The 20,581-nt window shown below is 38.0% G+C and overlaps 1 long non-coding RNA gene across 1 annotated transcript in view; it reads right to left on the reverse strand.

Moving 5' to 3' along the window:
* The window catches only part of LOC116591451, a 49,716-nt gene extending 32,429 nt beyond the window's left edge, over positions 1–17,287 (reverse strand). Inside the window, exon 1 of the long non-coding RNA XR_004286011.1 lies at positions 17,150–17,287. This is a non-coding gene — a long non-coding RNA (uncharacterized LOC116591451). The remainder of the gene's footprint in view (positions 1–17,149) is intronic.
* Between the last annotated feature and the right edge of the window lie 3,294 nt (positions 17,288–20,581).

Genomic DNA, 20,581 nt, shown 5'->3' on the forward strand with positions numbered 1-20,581 from the left:
CATAGGATATATATATAACACAAAGAGTGAAACCTAATATAAATCATGGACTTTAGTTAATAATAAATATCAATATTGGTTCATCAGTTGTAACAACTGTACCACACTAGGTCAAGATGTTAATAACAGGGGAAACTGTGAAGTAAAATAATGGAGTATCTGGAAACTCCCTGTACTCTGCCCAGTTCTTCTGTAAACCTAAAACTGCTCTTAAAAAATTAAGTTTATTATTTAAAAACCAATTGACCATAGATGTCTGAATTTATTTCTCTACTATTGCTCTCTATATCTATCCTTATATGAGTACCATGTTGCTTTTATTGCTGTAATGTTGTAATTTTTTAATTCAGGAAGTATAAGTCCTTGAACTGTCCCTTTTCAAAATTGTTTTGCTATTCTGAATGTCCTGAATTTCCATATGAATTTTAGGATTAGCTTGCTAATTTCTACAGAAAGAAAAAAGCAACTGGAATTTTCATAGGAAGTTATGACTTATTGCAACATGAATTGTAATTGTCTATTTCTATATTTAAATCTTCCTTACTCCAATATTTGCTCCTTATAAACAGGAAACAAGTTTTAGTTATAGTTAATTCGTCAGCACACTTCACTTAAGACCTTCACATGGTTAAAAAAAGTCTCAAGAAATACTGATTGCTAGGTTAGTTGAGTGACAAGTTGGGGAAAAAAAAAAACAACTGGTTCAAAGTTTCCATCATCCCAGCTATTTTATATTAGATCAAATTGAATCATATTGGCCAACTAGTTTATCCAGGTTGACACAGATAGATTGTGGTAGAACACACATCAGTGTTCTGCTTCTTGTCCTTTTTATGTAGAATACTGATTCTTCTATATAAGTGTGAGACATAGGCATGTATGCAAAGTGGGGTGCTATACCTATGTTCTTTGGGCTAACTTTTTAAAAATATGTTAATAGTAAAAACAATGCTTAATATGATGATGTTAGTTTGAAGCAGTGATGAGCCACAAAATATATAGCCTGGAGATTTGCTTTTTTCCTATAAAGAATTTATAAACACAAAAAGGCTTTATAAATATAATCCTTCTTACAAAATACTTTTTTGATTTGTTACTGTTGAATTTTAGGTATATACATAAATAATCTCTGGGGGTCTTTATACAGTTTATTTATACGTCTCCTTATACAGTATATTTATTCTAAGGTGAAAGCAGACTTATCTATTGGGAAAGACACTGAGTGCATTTTGCATGAGAGTTACCTTTTATACTGGTATTTTCATTACGCATGGATTTTGGATACTTGGGTGAGCTAGTGGTGACATGCTGTAGAAAGATTTCCTCTCTTCCATTTTCCCACATTTAGTGTACTCTATGGCTTCAACAAAGGAGGAAGTTGGGCAGAAAGGAATTATTTTAGATTCTTTCACAGATTGTCAGATGATTGGAGTTTGAAAAATAGTTTGGGTTTCTACCTTAACTCCTATAGATAAATGCTGTATTTCTAGTTATACTTTTATTTCAAATCTTGTTAGTTCTGTGTGGCTGTGACTATTAATAGAATTCCAAGATTCAGTTGACTTACCTAAAACATAGTCACCAAACTCCATGGTACTTAAGGAGATAAATGCAAAATACAGTCCTTTCTTATAGGTCCAGCCCTCTGTATGCGTGAAAACTAATGATGGTAGCAGGATGAAAATGACAAGACCAGTTATCAAGAAAAAGATGAGGATGTAAATTTTAATTTTTCTCTCTAAAAAGAAAGGAGAAAAATAAGAAAGGAAAGAAGGAAGGAAGGAAGGGAGGGACCAGGGGTGGAGAGGAAGTGAGGGAGGAAAGAAAGGAAGGAAGGAAAGAGAAAGGAAGAGAAAAAGGAAAGAGAAAGGAAGGAAGGCGATAGAGTGGGAAGGAGGGAAATAGGAAGGGAGAGTGGGAGAGAGATGTTAAAATCAACCCAATATTAGAGAGCTATTGACAATGAAACCACCATGTGCACCTTATAGATCTTTTCCTGACCAAGGGCGTGCTTGGTGTATCCTAATGCACTCTGATTCACAGACTTCCTTTGTATCTAAGAGTATTTCCTAGCTCAGTCAACTAAATCATCTTCCTCCTTGTAAATCTCTGTTACTAATCTTTTAATTCAGTTTTCTCTCTCCATGCATTTTGTTGCACTTCACATTGTTTTCATGTAGAACAATTCCTTACTTCCTGCCCTCCCTAAGTCTCAGACTATAAGGTTCTTTTGCCTTGTGACTTGCTCACTTGCATCTCCAGCTCTGGGACCCACTGGTATGCAAAAAGGTAGTATGAACTATCACTATTTGGACATTAACATTTTGGGACAAATAAACTGATCATATTTCATTAACAGACATCCCCCTACCTCAAATTACAAGAGAAAATAAATGAATTTTCCCACCTAAAATTGGTATTCTGTTTACAGTTCTTTTTCAGATTAATTAATTAGATGCTTTTTATGATTAATTCAAATTTATTCAGTAAGCATTTGTTATTTTGTTAGTATGATCAGAAACTAAAGATACAAAGTAAAACAAAGACAGTTTGTCCACAGAGATGACATTTTTGTGGGAGGAAAGGAGAAGAGACAGATAGGTAAACTAACATTAGAAATAACATGTTTTGGTACTGGCATAAAAACAGACACATAGACCAGTGGAACAGAGTAGAGAGCCCAGATATGGACCCTCAACTCTATGGTCAATTAATCTTCGACAAAACAGGAAAAAATATACAGTGGAAAAAAGACAGTCTCTTCAATAAATGGTGCTGGGAAAATTGGACAGCTATATGTAGAAGAATGAAACTCGACCATTCTTCTTACACCGTACACAAAGATAAACTCGAAATGGATAAAAGACCTCAACATGAGACAGGAATCCATCAGAATCCTAGGGGAGAACATAGGCAGTAATCTCTTCTATATCAGCCACAGCAACTTCTTTCAAGATATGTCTCCAAAGGCAAAGGAAACAAAAGCGAAAATAAACTTTTGGGACTTCATCAAAATCAAAAGCTTCTGCACAGCAAAGGAAATAGTCAAAAAAACAAAGAGGCAACCCATGGAATGGGAGAAGATATTTGCAAATGACAGTACAGACAAAAGGTTGATATCCAGGATCTATAAAAAACTCCTCAAACTCAACACACAGGAAACAGGCAAACATATCAAAAAATGGGAAGAAGATATGAACAGACACTTCTCCAATCAAGACATACAAATGGCTATCAGACACATGAAAAAATGTTTATCATCATTAGCCCTCAGGGAGATTCAAATTAAAACCACATTGAGATACCACCTTACACCAGTTAGAATGGCCAAAATTAACAAAACAGGAAACAACATGTGTTGGAGAGGATGTGGAGAAAGGGGAACCCTCTTACACTGTTGGTGGGAATGCAAGTTGGTGCAGCCTCTTTGAAGAACAGTGTGGAGATTCCTCAAGAAATTAAAAATAGAACTTCCCTATGACCCTGCAATTGCACTCCTGGGTATTTACCTCAAAGATACAGATGTTGTGAAAAGAAGGGCCATCTGTACCCCAATGTTTATAGCAGCAATGGCCACGGTCACCAAACTATGGAAAGAACCAAGATGCCCTTCAACGGACGAATGGATAAGGAAGATGTGGTCCATATACACTATGGAGTATTATGCCTCCATCAGAAAGGATGAATACCCAAATTTTGTAGCAACATGGACGGAACTGGAAGAGATTATGCTGAGTGAAATAAGTCAAGCAGAGAGAGTCAATTATCAGATGGTTTCACTTATTTGTGGAGCATAACAAATATCATGGAGGACAAGGGTTGTTAGAGAGGAGAAGGGAGTTGGGGTAAATTGGAAGGGGAGGTGAATCATGAGAGACTATGGACTCTGAAAAACAATCTGAGGGGTTTGAAGTGGCAGGGGTGTGGGAGGTTGGGGTACCAGGTGTTGGGTATTCTAGAGGGCACGGATTGCATGGAGCACTGGGTGTGGTGAAAAAATAATGAATACTGTTTTTTCTGAAAATAAATAAATTGAAAAAATTTTAAAAAAAAAGAAATAACATGTTTTAAACTTTCACTTATAGAGCACCTTGTATAGGACAAATACTGCTAAGATACTTTTTTATTTATTATTATAAAGGGACATCTTGTCAATATTGTCTTAAATTTTAGTGTTTATATAATATGCTTATTGCAATGATGACATTGCGTTGTAAGATCTGCAGTACTTTCTAAATGTGTTGGAATATGGAACTGATGTAATAAAATTCTTCATTTTTTTTCTCTGAAATTTGAAAACAGAGATTCATTATTTAGCTTTGGAGGTATTCAAGCCTATATAAACCACCCATGGAAAATTAGGTCAGAATTAGAGGAAAGTGGAAGAATTAGATAGCTAACTTTTAGTATGTATTTTGGGACTGTTAAGGAGCTCTGGGAACAAGAGGAGATTAATATTCAAAGTTTCACTTTCTAAGGTAACTATTGTTAATAGCTTCTTTTACTTAACTTTGTATGATAATGGAAAACTCAGAGTATGATTTCACTGATAAAATTGTATTTGGGTCATGCTATTATCTACTACTTGAGTGATTCTGTCTGATGAGTTTCTTTAGACATATCTATAAGCATGTAAATAAGGTACAACCTTGGCCTTGCATAGGCTCTGGAAGGCAACATCCAAGAGATCTTGAGTTTCTGAAACAACCAAATCTTTGATAGCAGACAATATTATAAATGTTGATAACATGCCTCTGGATGGGGTGGGGCAGTGGGGATGGGTAAATCTTTGCAGATGCAATCTGATCTCCTTCTTTTAAGAGGGAAAAAGCTTCTCTGGCTGAACTATTTCACAAAGGATTTTTGGTCCCCAAGGAATGCTCAAAGCTCTTGCTTCTCTATTCACCTCCAAGAAAGAATTATTGGTAAGAATGGGTCAAGTCCAGGAGCATTCACTGATCACTATTGTAGAGTAGGTGACCAAATAATCTAGGACTTTCTCAAGACTCCACTTCCTTGGGATTGGGCAAGTCATAACTAAGCTAACTAGCCACTTTAGTCAGTGCTGTTCTGTCCTGAGAAGACCTGGGGCAGCTGGCTTAGAGCAGGCCTGTTTAGACTCAAGCTGACCTTTTATTGATCACTCTGAAGCCAGTGGGTATGAGTCCAGAGAAGTAGGGAAAGGAGCATGCTGCCTCAGTTTTAACTGGATTAGTTTGGTTTATGGGGTCATTGTTAAGGTGCAGCCTGACTTACAGGAACACCTGATGCAGAACCTACTGGCAATAAGAGCAAGCAATGCCTGTCCTTGTCCTCTCTGCATACTTCTTCCTGGGACACAGCACCAGGAATGGACCATCCACCCACATCAATTCTATCCCACTTTTCTTCAACTTAACATGAATTGCCTACCAGTTTTTCCAACAGCTCTTCCAATGATAAACTTTTATAATCTATAGACTTAAGTAATTTCTTACCCTTAACAGTATCAAGGGAGGGATTATGAGGCAAGAGAGCTCAAAACCTAGAATTAGAAGGACTGAATTCAAGGTGTTAACCTCCTGCAGAAAATCTACCTGTTAGGTTTTACTGCACTTAGCTCATATGGTGGTTCAGGAAATCAAAAAAAATCATGGTTCTAAATATGTGCATATAAATCTACATACGTATATAATATTTTGCAAGTGTTCTTTGAAAGAATACTTCTGTTCTCACAAGAAGAAAAATAAAGCACTATAGTTATTTTCATTTGAATACCCTTTTCTTGATATAGAAATCCAATAAAAAATAGGACTAGGGCAAGCATACCAAATACACACACACACACACACACACACAAGTATGTACATACATATATACTTGCACATATATGTACATATAGAGAGAGATTCTTTTTTTTAAGATTTTATTTATTTATTATTTTTTTTTCCAGCATAACAGAATTCATTGTTTATGAACCACACCCAGTGCTCCATACAATACGTGCCCTCCATAATACCCACCACCTGGCCCCCCCAACTTCCCACCCCCCACCCCTTCAAAACCCTCAGATTGGTTTTCAGAATCCATAGTCTCTTATGGTTCATCTCCCCTTCCAATTTCCCTCAACTCCCTTCTCCTCTCCATCTCCCTATGTCCTCCATGTTATTTGTTATGCTCCACAAATAAGTGAAACCATCTGATAATTGACTCTTTGCTTGACCTATTTCACTCAGCATAATCTCTTCCAGTCCCATCCATGTTGCTACAAAAGTTGGGTATTCATCCTTTCTGATGGAGGCATAATACTCCATAGTGTATATGGACCACATCTTCCTTATCCATTTGTCCATTGAAGGGCATCTTGGTTCTTTCCACAGTTTGGCGACCGTGGCCATTGCTGCTATAAACATTGGGGTACAGATGGCCCTTCTTTTCACTACATCTGTACCTTTGGGGTAAATTTTAGTATGTGCAATTGCAGGGTCATAGTAGTGCAATTGCAGGGTTATAGGGAAGCTCTATTTTTAATTTCTTAAGGAATCTCCACACTGTTTTCCAAAGTGGCTGCACCAACTTGCATTCCCACCAACAGTGTCAGAGGGTTCCCCTTTCTCCACATCCTCTTTAACACACGTTTCCTGTCTTGCTAATTTTGGCCATTCTAACTGGTGTAAGGTGGTATCTCAGTGTGATTTTAATTTGAATCTCCCTGATGGCTAGTGATGATGAACATTTTTTCATGTGTCTGATAGCCATTTGTGTGTCTTCTTTGGAGAAGTGCCTGTTCATGTCTTCTGCCCATTTTTTGACATGATTATCTGTTTTGTGTGTGTTGAGTTTGAGAAGTTCTTTATAGATCCTGGATATCAACCTTTTGTCTGTACTGTCATTTGCAAATATCTTCTCCCATTCTGTAGGTTGCCTCCTTGTTTTTTTGACTGTCTTCTTTGCTGTGCAGAAGCTTCTGATTTTGATGAAGTCCCAAAAGCTCATTTTCGCTTTTGTTTCCTTTGCCTTTGGAGACATATCTTGAAAGAAGCTGCTGTAGCTGATATCAAAGAGGTTGCTGCCTATGTTCTCCTCTAGGATTCTGATGGATTCCTGTCTCACATTGAGGTCTTTTATCCATTTCGAGTTTATCTTTGTGTACGGTGTAAGAGAATGGTCGAGTTTCATTCTTCTACATATAGCTGTCCAATTTTCCCAGCACCATTTATTGAAGAGACTGTCTTTTTTCCACTGTATATTTTTTCCTGCTTTGTCGAAGATTATTTGACCATAGAGTTGAGGGTCCATATCTGGGCTCTAGAGAGAGATTCTTTTTAGGATGTATTTAATCAGAATTTATTAAATCTTTGTACTTATCTTAGGAATGCAAGCATATATAAGAAAACAAAAAAAATTAGTAAAGTCACCTCTTTCATTCCCATATTCTGAAGGTGTTCCCTGAGTCCAGAAAATGCTTGTGATATTGCATTACTCACAAATTTCAGGAATGTAATAGTTAGAGGGATCTCTAAGAAAGCATAGAAGACACAGAATATCTGACCCATAGGAGTTCTGGGAGCAATTGACCATAACCTAAAGGATAATAATATAAAGTATTATCCAGCCATTTTATATCTAGGAGTTTCTCCTAACGAAATGATCAGAAAAGTGTGTAAGAGTATCACGAAAGCATTATTTGAGTGAATAATTGGAACTGACATACATATCTAACATTAGAAGTGACATGCTGAGGAAAATGGCCCAAAGAAATACTTCTCAGTTTTTAAGAATTGCATTGTGGAAGTATATTCAATGGTATAGGAAATTAATCATATAATGCTGGGCAAAAAAATAAAAAGGACTTTTTTGTGGATTCTTCTATGACTATTTATAACATCTACTAATGGGACAACAAAAAGAAAAATGGAGAGATTTGCTACTTTGCATAGAGTCAAACTTGAATAAGTCCTTCTTGCTACTGGATCTAATTTTAATCTCTAAAGTTAGTATTTGGTACCTTGTGTGTAGCACAAGATTTGACAAAATTTCATTTTTCTAAGTTGTGGATTTGGAGTTGCTTTTGTGAAACACACACAGACACACACTCACACAGAGTTGACAATTTTATGCCCATGGCTCTTAAGTTCAATTTCCATTTTCAATCATATAAAAGAATAGGAATACAGTATCTCTTTCTCTCTCCCCCCAGCCAAAAGGTGGGGGAAGAATGAAGTTTCACAATTTTTCATGGAGTTCTTATAAAAGTTCCCTTGGTTGCCTGTGACAATATTTTAAACAGCCTGGCAATGTTAAAGCAACGTGAGAAGTTCATGCCCATGTAAAGTCATGTCTGAACTCATATATATTCATAGTTTGCCTTAATTCTCGTTTGTTTAAAAGAATGTGTTTTAAGAATAAAGGCAAAGTAGGCTTGTTGACGGTTTCCAGGACTACAAAATAAGGACTGCCTCTATTCTTCAGGCAAGCTGGTATTTCAGTTGATTCTGTCTCGACGAGATAAAAATATCAGAACATCAAATGAAAGAGAATGGTCAGATGATTTCATCTCTCTTAACTCCCTGTTAAACAGAACAAATGAATACAGTTGAACTTCCTGAAGTTAAAATTATTCATCTGCTGTGGCCCACAGCTGGAGTGGCTTAGGAATCAGATGACAAAATTCATGCCCACTACTGCAAACAGGCTATGAAAGCACTTCCGTGAGTTGTGTCTTTCCACAGTGTCAGCTTTATTCAGTCATTAGCAAGGTTAACATAATTGTAAAGCAGTTTCAGGTTTCCAAATTCAATGACATTTCAGTACACATTTAACTTAGCTTCTCACACATCACACAAAGCAAAGTATACTACAAAGTCACAACAAACAAGATACAACAATGGGTGGGAAATTAAGGAATCAAATGCAGAGTCAGGACATGAATGCTTGGGTGAGATGAGGACTCAGACCAGTGGGTCAGCTTTCTGAACATGCTGCTTATTATTTTCAAGCAGTGAAGGGTCTCTGTTATGTTCAGAGATCAGTCAGGCAGACCCTTGGTCATCGCTTGCCTTTGTGATGCAGTCAGACGTGGAAGGGTCAGCATTTGGAGAGACTGACAGTTTGCTGCAAAAGTCCTCGATTTTGAAAGCTGCTTAATCAGTCTTGGGCCTTTGCAGCTTTCTTCTGATTCTGCAAGTTATCAGTTCTGTGTGTCATTAGCCTGTGCTGGTTTTAGCAGTATCTAATTTTAGCAGCAGTGCCCTTGGTTGCTTACGTCCCTACTTGACATGAATGACTCCATCTTGCTCTCTACATCCCCCAATCACCTGGACTTCGTGAACACTACCAGGTGATACATCAAAGGAGGTGGTCATTCAGACCCCTGTTGTTATTATCCTCAGGACAGGAACCATGGGTCATGGTGACATCCAGTCCTAACAGTTTGACCTCACATGGGCCCCTTAAAGCCCAAGATTCTCTCAATTCTTTTACTGAAATATAAGAAGCAAGAATGGTTTCTAAACAGATCATTATTTTGTTGGGAATTCGCAGGCATCACATTCTCCATAACCGTGAATATGCATCCTATTTTTAGTAAAGGAAATATATCTGAGCATGCCATACTGAGAATAACAGTCATCACTTATTAACCTTCTCTAGTCCCATGAGTAGGAAAATTCCACAGCAGTGCCAGAGGTCTCTGGCAGTCTAAACTGGTATTTCCCAGGAATATCCTGAGGGTCTTTGGCAATGGCTCTCTTAAATTATGTTTATTCTTTTTGTAAACCCCAGTTGCTCTTAGTTGAAATTAAAATATCATAGAATTGTCTAAAATTTAGCAGAAGCCTATGGTAACTTTTTGTTTTAAAATCACAAAATTATCTAGCCAAGTTCTAGCTGAATTCCGGAGAAACTTACAGACATGTGAGTTCTATCAGGAGTCCTGGAAAGTCTGTCTGGTTCTTGCTTTGCTACTTATCTCATTAGTATGTTGGAAGACTAGATTGAAGTGCCATTGCCAAGACCACCAGCTAAAGTGAAAAGGCACATCAAATTTGTTATGGAAGATACAAGTGATCAAAAATCACAAATAAAGGGGAAGCTGCATGGATTGGTGAAATATTATCCTAAAAATAAAATCACATTCTGAATTTGCAGGTTGAAGGGGTTATGACTTATGTAGACAAAGTTCCATGCTATAATAATTTAAATACTTGGCATTCTAAATAAAAAACTAAATTAAATTAAAAATAAAACACCTTACTCACCTGTTGTGCTTAATGTGGATGTCACAAATGGAAAAGAATCTTTAAAATTCCAACTCAGATAATTTCATTTCTTAAGGGGATTATTCCATTTTTTTATAGAAAACGTCTGTGTCTACAAGTTAACACAAAACAGAAAGAAGTAAGCGTGAGCTTGATGAAATGTATGACCTTTCCCTTAAAGCAATATGAAAAGCAATGCACCACTGTGGAATTTAGATTCCAGTAGGGGGTAATAAACATGACTATTGTCTAATCTGTTAGGAGGTGATAAGAGGTAAGTAGAGCACAATAGGGTGTGACAGGGAAAGTCTCATTGAGAAGATAAGATTTGAGCCAGGACTTCAAGGCAATGAAAAACTTAGCCAAATATTTGAGAAAAGAACATTCTAAGCAGAGGAAAGAACTAGATCAAAGGTAGGAGCCTGGGCTCTTCTAGAGACATGAAGCACTGTGGAGCAAAGTCGAGGGCAGAGTAATAGAAGAGTAAATAGAGGAGGAAGACCAAATCATGTAAGATTAAAGAACTTTACATTTCAACCTGATGGAAATGGGGAGAGTCACTGAAAGTTTTGAGCAGAGATGACTTACATACCAAAGGGATGCCAGAAGGATCACTTGGCTGCTGTATTGAGAAGAGAACATGGAGAACCACGTCGAACCAGGTCAATTAGGAGCATATTGCAGAAGCTCCAGAAGAGACTGTAAGGGCCTATTCAGCCAGAGCGGGCCCCACCCCGATTGAACAGCCATTTTGTTGTTTATGCAGTAAAACTTAAATTGACACACACACACACACACACCCCCCCAAGAGCTTGCTTAAAAGCAAATCTGGGAAACCAGTCCCAGGTAACAAAGCCCAAATACAAGGGTGGGTCAGATCAGGTGGAGATAACGCCCAAATACAAGGGTGGGTCAGGTCAGGTGGAGACCCACAGTCAGTACAGCCTGCATACTATCTCCCTAGCTAGCAAGGAGTGTGGGCCCCACCTTTTGGGCGTCTTTTGGGTGCCAATTCTGACTAAGGTGATAAGCTAGTTCACATAGCTACTATGGGGTGAATTGTAACTCAATTGACCACCGTGTGGGACCTAGCACGACTGTGCAGCTTCCTCTGTGTATTACAGTTTCATTGGCCACATGTCTGTGGCCAGGCCCAACTACATGGCCTTTGCTTTATAAAAGTTAGTGTTTAAGGCTAGGAGGGGTAGCCCTCTCTGGAAGGGGCAGCCCCGACCGGTCTGTTTGATGGTCGGTTTGATTCTTGATGCTTGGCACAAAATAAAGCTTTGCTTGGCCTTCGCTTTGTATCAGTCTCGCTCCTCTGACCATGGACCCATTATTGGGGGACCCAACAAGACCAAACGGTGGCTCAGTGAGACCAAGTGGGGGTGAGAAGCAGTGAGAATCTGCTATGTTTCAGAGGCCCAGCCAGCAGGTTTTCCTGAGAGATTACCAGTAAGAGGAAGATCATAATCAAGGACAACTCCCAAACTTTTCACCTGAATAATCAAAAGAATGGAGTTGCCATCAACGGAGATGAAGAAGGCAGTGGTGATTGGGGTGGGTGGCAGATTCTCCTTTTGCAAGGAAAAGAGTAGGTGCTCACTTTTGGAAATGATGAGTCTGAGCAGTTTGTTAGACATCCAAGTGGAGATTTCAAACAGGAAAGTGGATTTACAACCTGGAATTTGTGGGAAAGGCCTCAGCTGGGGATAAAAATTGGGGAGTTTTTATCACATACATGGTATTTAAAGCCATGAGAGAGACGAACCACAAAGGAAATGAGAATAAATAGAAAAGTGAGAAGTTCAGAGGACTGCACCCAGGAGCTCTTCAATATTATTGAGAAGAATGTAACCAGCAAAGTCAAGTCAGAAATAAAAACAGATGAAACGGGAGGAAAATCAGGATTAGACACAGTGTCCTGGAAGCCATGTGAAGAAGGTATGTCAAGAAGGAGAGAGGGATCACCAGTGGCAAATGCTGCTGATAGGTCATGTAAGAGGAGGTCAGATTAGAAGCGAATTTTAGCCAGGGCCATATTTTTGAGTGACTCTATAGAAGAGGTGTGTGGATTGCTGGTTGAGATGAACACCGTAATCACTTGTAAATAGTATACAAAGAATGGCATACAGATGACTTTCGGGCTACATGTACTTTTAAGTGGTGCAGCAGGCTCTTTTTTCTTGCCTACTTTTCTAAAATTCCATTAAAATAATGCTAAAAGCATTCAAAACAAAATAATAAAACATAGCATTGAAAAGCAAGAATCATATTTAAATTTGAATTGCAAAGTATTTCCAAAAGACATAAAATAAATGAAACTGATTACTAAAGAAACAGACAAAAAGCCCAAGCTCAAAAGGAAAAATAGACACAATCTGCCATGGGGATGAATGCTGCTTTTACATAAAATTCCCAGAGGTATTTCAAGTTCAGTATCATTCATTAGACACGGAGCAAGTAGGTACACATAATAATTACTAAAGGAAGGAAGGGAGGGAGAAAAGTAAGGGGCGGTTTTGTTCCCAGTGCTATCCTTAAGTCTTGCCTGACAGATAGCAAAACCAGACAGAAATAACATAAAATGTTTGCACAACTCTGAATATCCTAAAAACCACAGAATTGTGAGCTTTAAGTAAGTGAATTGTAGGAGTATGGGAACAGTATCTCAAGAAAGCTTTTATTTTTAAAGAGCACAAGATGACTTATGTAATTACCACTAAAATGAAGGTACAAAGCTATTCTGTCGACAAAACACAAAACTCTCCCTCACACTATCCCTTGATACACAGCCACCACCACCACCCTATCCCTAACTTCTCTTAACCACTAATCTGTTTTCCATCTCTATAATACTGGTTTGATGCTTCTTTAAGAATTCCAGATATTATACTAAAATTTTCTATCTGTTCCTAGATTTTCTTAAACTATTTTCTTAAACTATTAACTAGATTTTCTTAAACTTATTTTGAAGTCTTTAGGTAATGCTCTGTCTCAAATTATTGGTGAGTCTCTAATGCCTATGGCTCACTTAGTATCCAGTCAATTGTTTCTATTTTGAATCATATTTCCTAATTTTCTAATAGACTGCCGGCCATTGTATATGAAAATTTGTAAAGAGACTCTGGATAATGTTACCGTCCTTAAAAAAGAGGGTTTGGGGTTTATTTGGCAGGCAGATGGAATACCAGCAGATCACTTTAATCTTGTTGAGAGCTGATTTTATACTTTGTTAGAGTTTGCGGTATCTTCAGTTTTACTTGTAGGATGTGGTGTTTCTGGGATCTCAACAGTGTGGGGTGTTTACCAAATCCCCTCTAACTTGGTGAGACTTGAACTCTGACTTCCGTCTCCCCAGTAACAGGTGGTTGCTTAAGTCTCTTCAGGACTCTTTGGAATCAGAGACGCTTCTTTCATTTGTTTTTCTGAGCGGCATGACTAAGGAGCCAGCCAACAGCCTGAGAAGAATTCATAGTAGATATGGCATCTGCAGACTTTCTCACTTAGAGGATTCCTCCTCTCTGGAATTTTCTTCTCAGATTGCAACCACTGTTAGAGCCCTACGTTCTGACTGGTCACTTCAGACTCGTAAGGCTGTGGCTTTCTGCTGGGGCTTAACTGCCTCTCACCAAGTGGACTGAAAAGTAACTCACAGGGCAGAAGACAATGTGGAACTTGGCTCATGCGCTTGATTTAAATGGTCATTCCCCTTTTGGGGCCAATCTGCTTTGCCTCTACTCCTGTATTTTCCAGCAGTTGTTTTTGTGGCATTTGTTTCGTTTTGCTTTAATAATTGTTGTCAGTGGAAAACTTGGTCCAATCCTAATTAATCTTTCCTGACTTTTTAGAGTTCCTATGCCCTAGTGTTATCTGCTCTGTATAACTTTTCCTCTTGCCAGTATCTATCTGTCTTACCCACTTTACATTCTCTTGCTCTTTTCTTTACATCTTCTGCCACTAGAAGGGCCCATCACTTTTTTCCTTCTCTCTTCAGGGGCCAGTAAAGTAGTGCTATTATTTATGAAAGTTTAAGTAAAACACACAGGAAGGCATTCTATAAAATCTCCTATCTACAGCTGTCTTTCACACAATTGACAAATTTATAACTCTCAAAATAAAACCCCTTTATCTCTTACCTGCAAAAAGATTTTAAGCTCTTCTGAAGTTATGTTGGCATAGTTAGTCAGGAAACCTTCTCTGGCGTCCAGAAAGGAATTTTTCAACTCCTCCTGAATGTCTGTCTCCTAAGCTTGAAATATCTTTCACCCACATCAAGCAGTAGATCACAAAAGCAATCAATTATATGTACCCATAGACTGGGAAGCAACCATCTCTGTTTGATAACTAAAGAAAAGTGGAACAAGAGGCACAGGAGGCCAGATTGCTTGTCTCCTTACCCAAAACAAAAAACAAACAACAAAAAGGGTCTCTTCCCCATAAAGGAAAATGTGATCTTATATTTAAATAAATATATAGAAGCAAACAATCCCAAAATATTCACACAAAGCAAAATGAAATTTGAACTCCTGATGCAAAGTATCCTGGTTTGTGAAAATATAGGGTGAAAAAAACTTTTTCTGGTGTATGTTAGTCAACTTAAGAGTAGAGAAGGGACTTTGTTCAAATACCACCATTTAATCACTCATACACTGGCATTTAGAGGAAGATGAGTACATGATGGCTTATTCTTGAGAAATGTTTCTATAGCTTCAAAAATATGGATTATTAGCTAGTTTGCCCAATCCAGATGAATTTGGATGGATTTTCTACCCTGACATCTTTTATAAATCCTCATTTTCTATTCTTCTCCACGCTCTCAGCATGAAGGAATAAAAACTACCTATTGAGTAGAAAAACTGCCATTATTCTTTTTTTTATTATTATTATGTTATTTTACCCACCATACAGTACATCATTAGTTTTTGATGTAGTGTTCCATGATTCATTGTTTATGTATAACACCCAGTGCTCCATGCAATATGTGCCCTCCTTAATACCCATCACGAGGCTCACCCATCCCCCCAACCCCCTCTCCTCTAAAACCTTCAGTTTGTTTCCCAGAGACCATAGTCTTTCATGGTTCATCTCCTCCTCTGATTCTCCCCCTTCATTTTCCCCTGCACATCCAGTGATTTGTCAAGAAACTTATATCCATGCTATTCCTTATGTTCCACAAATAAGAGAAACCATATGATAATTGACTTTCTCTGCCTGACTCATTTCACTTACCATAATCTCCTTCAGTCCCAACCATGCTGATGTAAAATTTGGGCATTCATTCTTTCTGACTCCTGAGTAATACTCCATTGTGTATATGGACCACATCTTTTTTATCCATTTGTCTGTTGAAGGGCACCTTGGTTCCTTCCACAGTTTGGCTATTGTGGATATTGCTGCTCTGAACATTCTTGATGAGACCAGACTCTAACATGGGACCTGACAATGCAGCCAAATGATTGTCCTGCATTTCTGTGAAAGGGCATCCCAATGGCCAACAGACATATGAAAAAGTGCTCAACATCACTCATCATCAGGGAAATTCAAATCAAAACCACAATGAGATACCACCTCACACCAGTCAGAATGACTAAAATTAACAAGTCAGGAAACAACAGGTATTGGTGAGGATGCTGGGAAAGGGGAGCCCTCTTACACTGTTGGGGGAAATGCAAGCTGGTGCAGCCACTCTGGAAAACAGTTTGGAGGTTCCTCAAAAATTTGAAAATAGAGCTACCCTATGACCCAGCAATTGCACTACTGGGGATTTACAAATGTAGTGATCTGAAGGGGCACCTGCACCCCAATATTTATAGCAGCAATGTCCACAATAGCCAAACTGTGGAAAGAGCCAAGATGTCCATCAACAACAACAATAAATGATTGTCCTGATTCTCAGAGAAATTCTTTGGAGATAACCTTGATTTTTTCTACAGCTGGTTTTTTTTTTGTTGTTGTTTTTTTGTTTTTTTTTTTTAATATCAACTATAAGCAAGGCCATGCTGTTACGCAAGGCTGGGCTCTGGGTTGGTTTTCTTTTTTCTTTTTTTTTTTTTTAAGATTTTATTTATTTATTTGACAGAGAGAGATCATAAGTAGGAAGAGAGGCAAGCAGAGAGAGAAAAGGAAGCAGGCTCCCTGCCGAGCAGAGAGCCCGATGCGGGGCTCGATCCCAGGACCCTGAAATCACGACCCGAGCTGAAGGCAGAGGCTTTAACCCACTGAGCCACCCAGGTGCCCGTCTACAGCGGTTTTAAACCTACCTCTCTACCAATCTCTTCCATCAGAATCAATTTTTTTAAAAAAAGAAACTGAATCAGATCTCAATACTATAAGCCCTTGGCACTGTGGATTAACTTTGTCATTATTTGATTTACAAAGTAAAATTACATTTTGGAAATGTCATGGAACAATTAGAAACATTTCCTCAGGTATATATATATTAAAGTCAATGTAACAACTGGAGTACATACTTTGAAATAACAAATACACCAATATAGAGATGATAGATATTCTTCAAAGGACTATACGTTTAATCTCTCTATAAACAGATAGTTTGACTTCTGTTAAACATAAAAATGGTAATATTTTTCCAGATTTTTTGGTGTGAGTATATTGTTTGCTAGTCTGTGTTCAAAGAGTAGTATTGGACTTCAAGAAGAAAAGAGACCCAAAAGTAAAACAGGATTTTTCAGATCCTACCTTATTTTTATTGTATTCTGTGACTAAGGGAAAAAAGAAAAAATTCTAAGATTCGTTATGAGATTAATAAAAAGGAATACACATCCAGTGATTTGTCAAGACTTTATACTATTAGGAGAAGACAACCCCAGGGAAGTCTTCACCCCAAACTAGGCTGTAACTTACCAGGCTAAGCTTTTCTCAAATAGAACATCTGTAAGCAGTCCTACCTTTAAATTGATATTTTTCCTTATGTTCATTTTTCATGGTGTGCTTATGCAGCCCTCCATCATATAAGTTGGTAATGTAGAACCTTTCTAAGTGATCTATCAACACTTCAATTATTTCTGGAACCTTGGGAATAGCTAGTTCTACAGAGGCCACCACCCACCTTTAGTTACAATGGATTAGTTTCTCATGGCTGCTGTAACAAATTACCACAACTTTAAGGGCTTAGAACACAAATTTATGATTACAGTTCTGGAGGTCATAAATTCAAAGTGGGTCTCACTGAGCAAAAGTCAAGGTGTTGGCAGGGCTATATTCTTTCTGGTGGCGTTAGGGAGTTATCCATTTCCCTGTCTTCTCCAATTTATAGAGACTGTCTGCATTCCTTGGCTTGCACCTCTTCCTTCATTCAATGGCAGCAGAGCAGCATCTTCAGATTTCCCTGACTCCAACTCTCCTGCCTCCCTTTTTTATTGAAAAGGACCCTCATGAATATATTGTGCCCACCCTGATAATCCAGTGTAATCTCCTCATCTTAAGGTCAGTTTATTGGCAACTTTAATTCCTCCCTTGCCAAATAAAATAACATACACATTAACAAATAGTACAATTAAGAATCTTGGCTCAAGTTAGGGCTCAATAAAATGTAACTGTTTTTAGTCCATGTAAATGACTAGCATGGGGACTGATGTGTAGCAGATGGCCACTAAATTCATACTGTAACTATGAAGAAGTGCCAAGTGTTATTAATCATGGAATTATTATGCCTGGTATGAGTATTTCTTGTAATTTTATAGCATATGGATTATGTAATATATATGTCTGCTATGTGGATTAGTTGGACTTCATTCAGTGAAAAGTGAAAATATAACCCCACCTCAAATTTTCTTAAATAAAAATAAGAAATTTATCAGCTTACCTACCTGAAAAATGTAGGCGTAGATGACTTCTTGAGCAGATGTTATTGGTACTTGCCCAAGTACCAACCTCTTTCTATAGTAAACATCTGAGGGTTTTTATCTGACTTTGGGAGCAGGACCACCCATTACAAGGGTAAGGCAGAAGGATCAAAGGGTTAATATCCCTGAAAGCAGCCAGAAAACAAATACCTGGGAAGCTAGTGAAAAACATCTCCAGCTTCCTAACCCCTCAAAGAAGATGATTCTGACACATGTCCAATACTGCCTCCCAAGATACTCAGTGGGATTGAGCCCCAGTTAACCACAATATTAACAAGCTCAAAAATACATCTTTTGTGGTCTTCTTTCATTTCTCAGTTTCTTTTCCTCACCCCCTTACCAACATTTCCAAGTTCACCTCCCAAGTAAATTACTTGTTCTCAACTTGATTGCATTGCCTCAACATTTGGACAGCAACTGTAGCCTCCCAGGTATTGCCTTTAGCTGGTGCCCTAATCGGGTCTTAACAAGGCATTCTACCAAGTAAGGGTCAGAGAGATGAGGAATGACCTCAGAGGTTCTTGTACAGTCAGAGTTGGAGGAGTTGCAGGGATTTAGGAAATCAACAAATGATGGAATTCATCCTAATTGTTTCTTAGCTTTCTAATCTGATTCATTCTTAATTTTAAGAGTGATGGGTAAATAATTTAATTGTAATATCCTTCTTGAGACCAGTCTGTTAGGCATCTTGAAAGTGTCATATGAAGAATGTTGAGTTGGTGGGAGTGGAGGTCTTCCCTAAGAAGCGGACAGGCAATTTATCTTCCTGGAAGCACGCTGTGTTCAGTAGCCAGGGCTGTCATATACAACCTGAAGGTTGTGCATGACCTAACTCCAGGGGCACCATTTACAGAGACTAGCGTGAGTGGCAGCCCTAGAGTAATTCTGTGCCATATCTGCCTCTCTATCTATATATAGATACATGGAGAAATAGTCCCTTTCTGTAGCCATCGTTCTGATCCTGGTAAGAGTTAAAGCTTGGGAAGAGGTAGTCTCACCAGGAGCAAGGACTTCTACTTTATTTTTTCTTTATTACTTCCAAGTTTTTAGTTTAATTCAAGTCAGTTAATATATAGTATAGTATTAGTTTCAGGGTTAGAATTTAGTGCTTCATCACTTACATATAACACCCAGTGTGCATCCCATCAGGTGCCCTGCTTAATGCCTATCACCCATCCAGTCCATCTCTCCACCACTTCCCCTCCAGGAACCCTCAGTTTGTTCTCTATAGTGAAGAGTCTCTCATGATTTGCCTCCCTCTCTATTTTTATTTTATTTTTCCTTGCCTTCCCCTATGTTCCTTTGTTTTGTTTCTTAAATTTCCACATATAAATGAAATTATATGGTATTTGTCTTTCTCTGACTTATTTCACTTAGCATAATACACTAGCTCCATCCAAGTTGTTGCAAATGGTTAAGATTTCATTCTTTTTGATGGCTAAGTAAAATTCCATGGTATTGTGCCCACCCTGATAATCCAGTGTAATTTCCTCATCTTAAGGTCAGTTCCTTATGCTCTACAAGTAAGTGAAACTATATGGTAATTGACTTTCTCTGCTTGACTTATTTCACTCAACATAATCTCCTCCAGTCCTACCCATGTTGATACAAAAGTTGGGTATTTATCCTTTTGATTGCTGAGTAATATTCCATTGTATATCTGGACCACATCTTCTTTATCCATTTGTCTGATTTGTATTTCCTTGTTGATGAGTGATGTTGAGCATCTCTGCATGTGTCTGTTAGCCATCTAGATGTCTTCTTTATGGATTCACGTCTTCTGTCCATTTCTTAACTGGATTATTTGTTTTTGAATGTTGAATTTGATAAGTTCTTTATAGATTTTGAATAGTAACCCTTTATCAAGTATGTCATTTGCAACTCCCTCTTCCTTGGTGGGTGGGGGGGTTTGGTGAGCCTGTTGTATTAAGGAGGGCATGTATTCCATGGAGCACTGGGAGTGTGATGCATAAACAATGAATCTTGGAACACTGAAAAAATAAAATAAAGTTGAAAATTTAAAAAAAAAAAAGACTGCACAAATCTGAACTCTTACCAGTAGTACATGAAAATGACTGTTTCCACTGTACTTTTGCCAACAGTTGAGTATTATTATCTCATTGAGATTTTCATTGGGGTTATGTTAAATCTATAAATCAATTTAAAAAGAATTGCCTTCTCTACAACATTGATTCTTTTCTTCCAGGAAAATGGTTTGTCTCCATTTAATTAAATCTTTACTTTATATCTCTCAGTGGGAAAAAAAAAAAGTCATTTGCAAATATCTTCTCCCATTCCTTCGGCTGCCTTTTAGTTTTGTTGATTGTTTCCTTTGCTGTGCAGAAGGGTTTTAGCTTAAGTCCCAATAGTTCATTTTTGCTTTTGTTACTCTTGCCCCAGTGATGGGTCTAATAAGAAGTTGCAGAGGCCAAGATCAAAGAGGTTCCTTATAGCCTGTGTTCTCCTCTAGTATTT

This window comes from Mustela erminea, chromosome 5 (assembly GCF_009829155.1).
Source record: "Mustela erminea isolate mMusErm1 chromosome 5, mMusErm1.Pri, whole genome shotgun sequence".
Taxonomy (NCBI): Eukaryota; Metazoa; Chordata; class Mammalia; order Carnivora; family Mustelidae; genus Mustela; species Mustela erminea.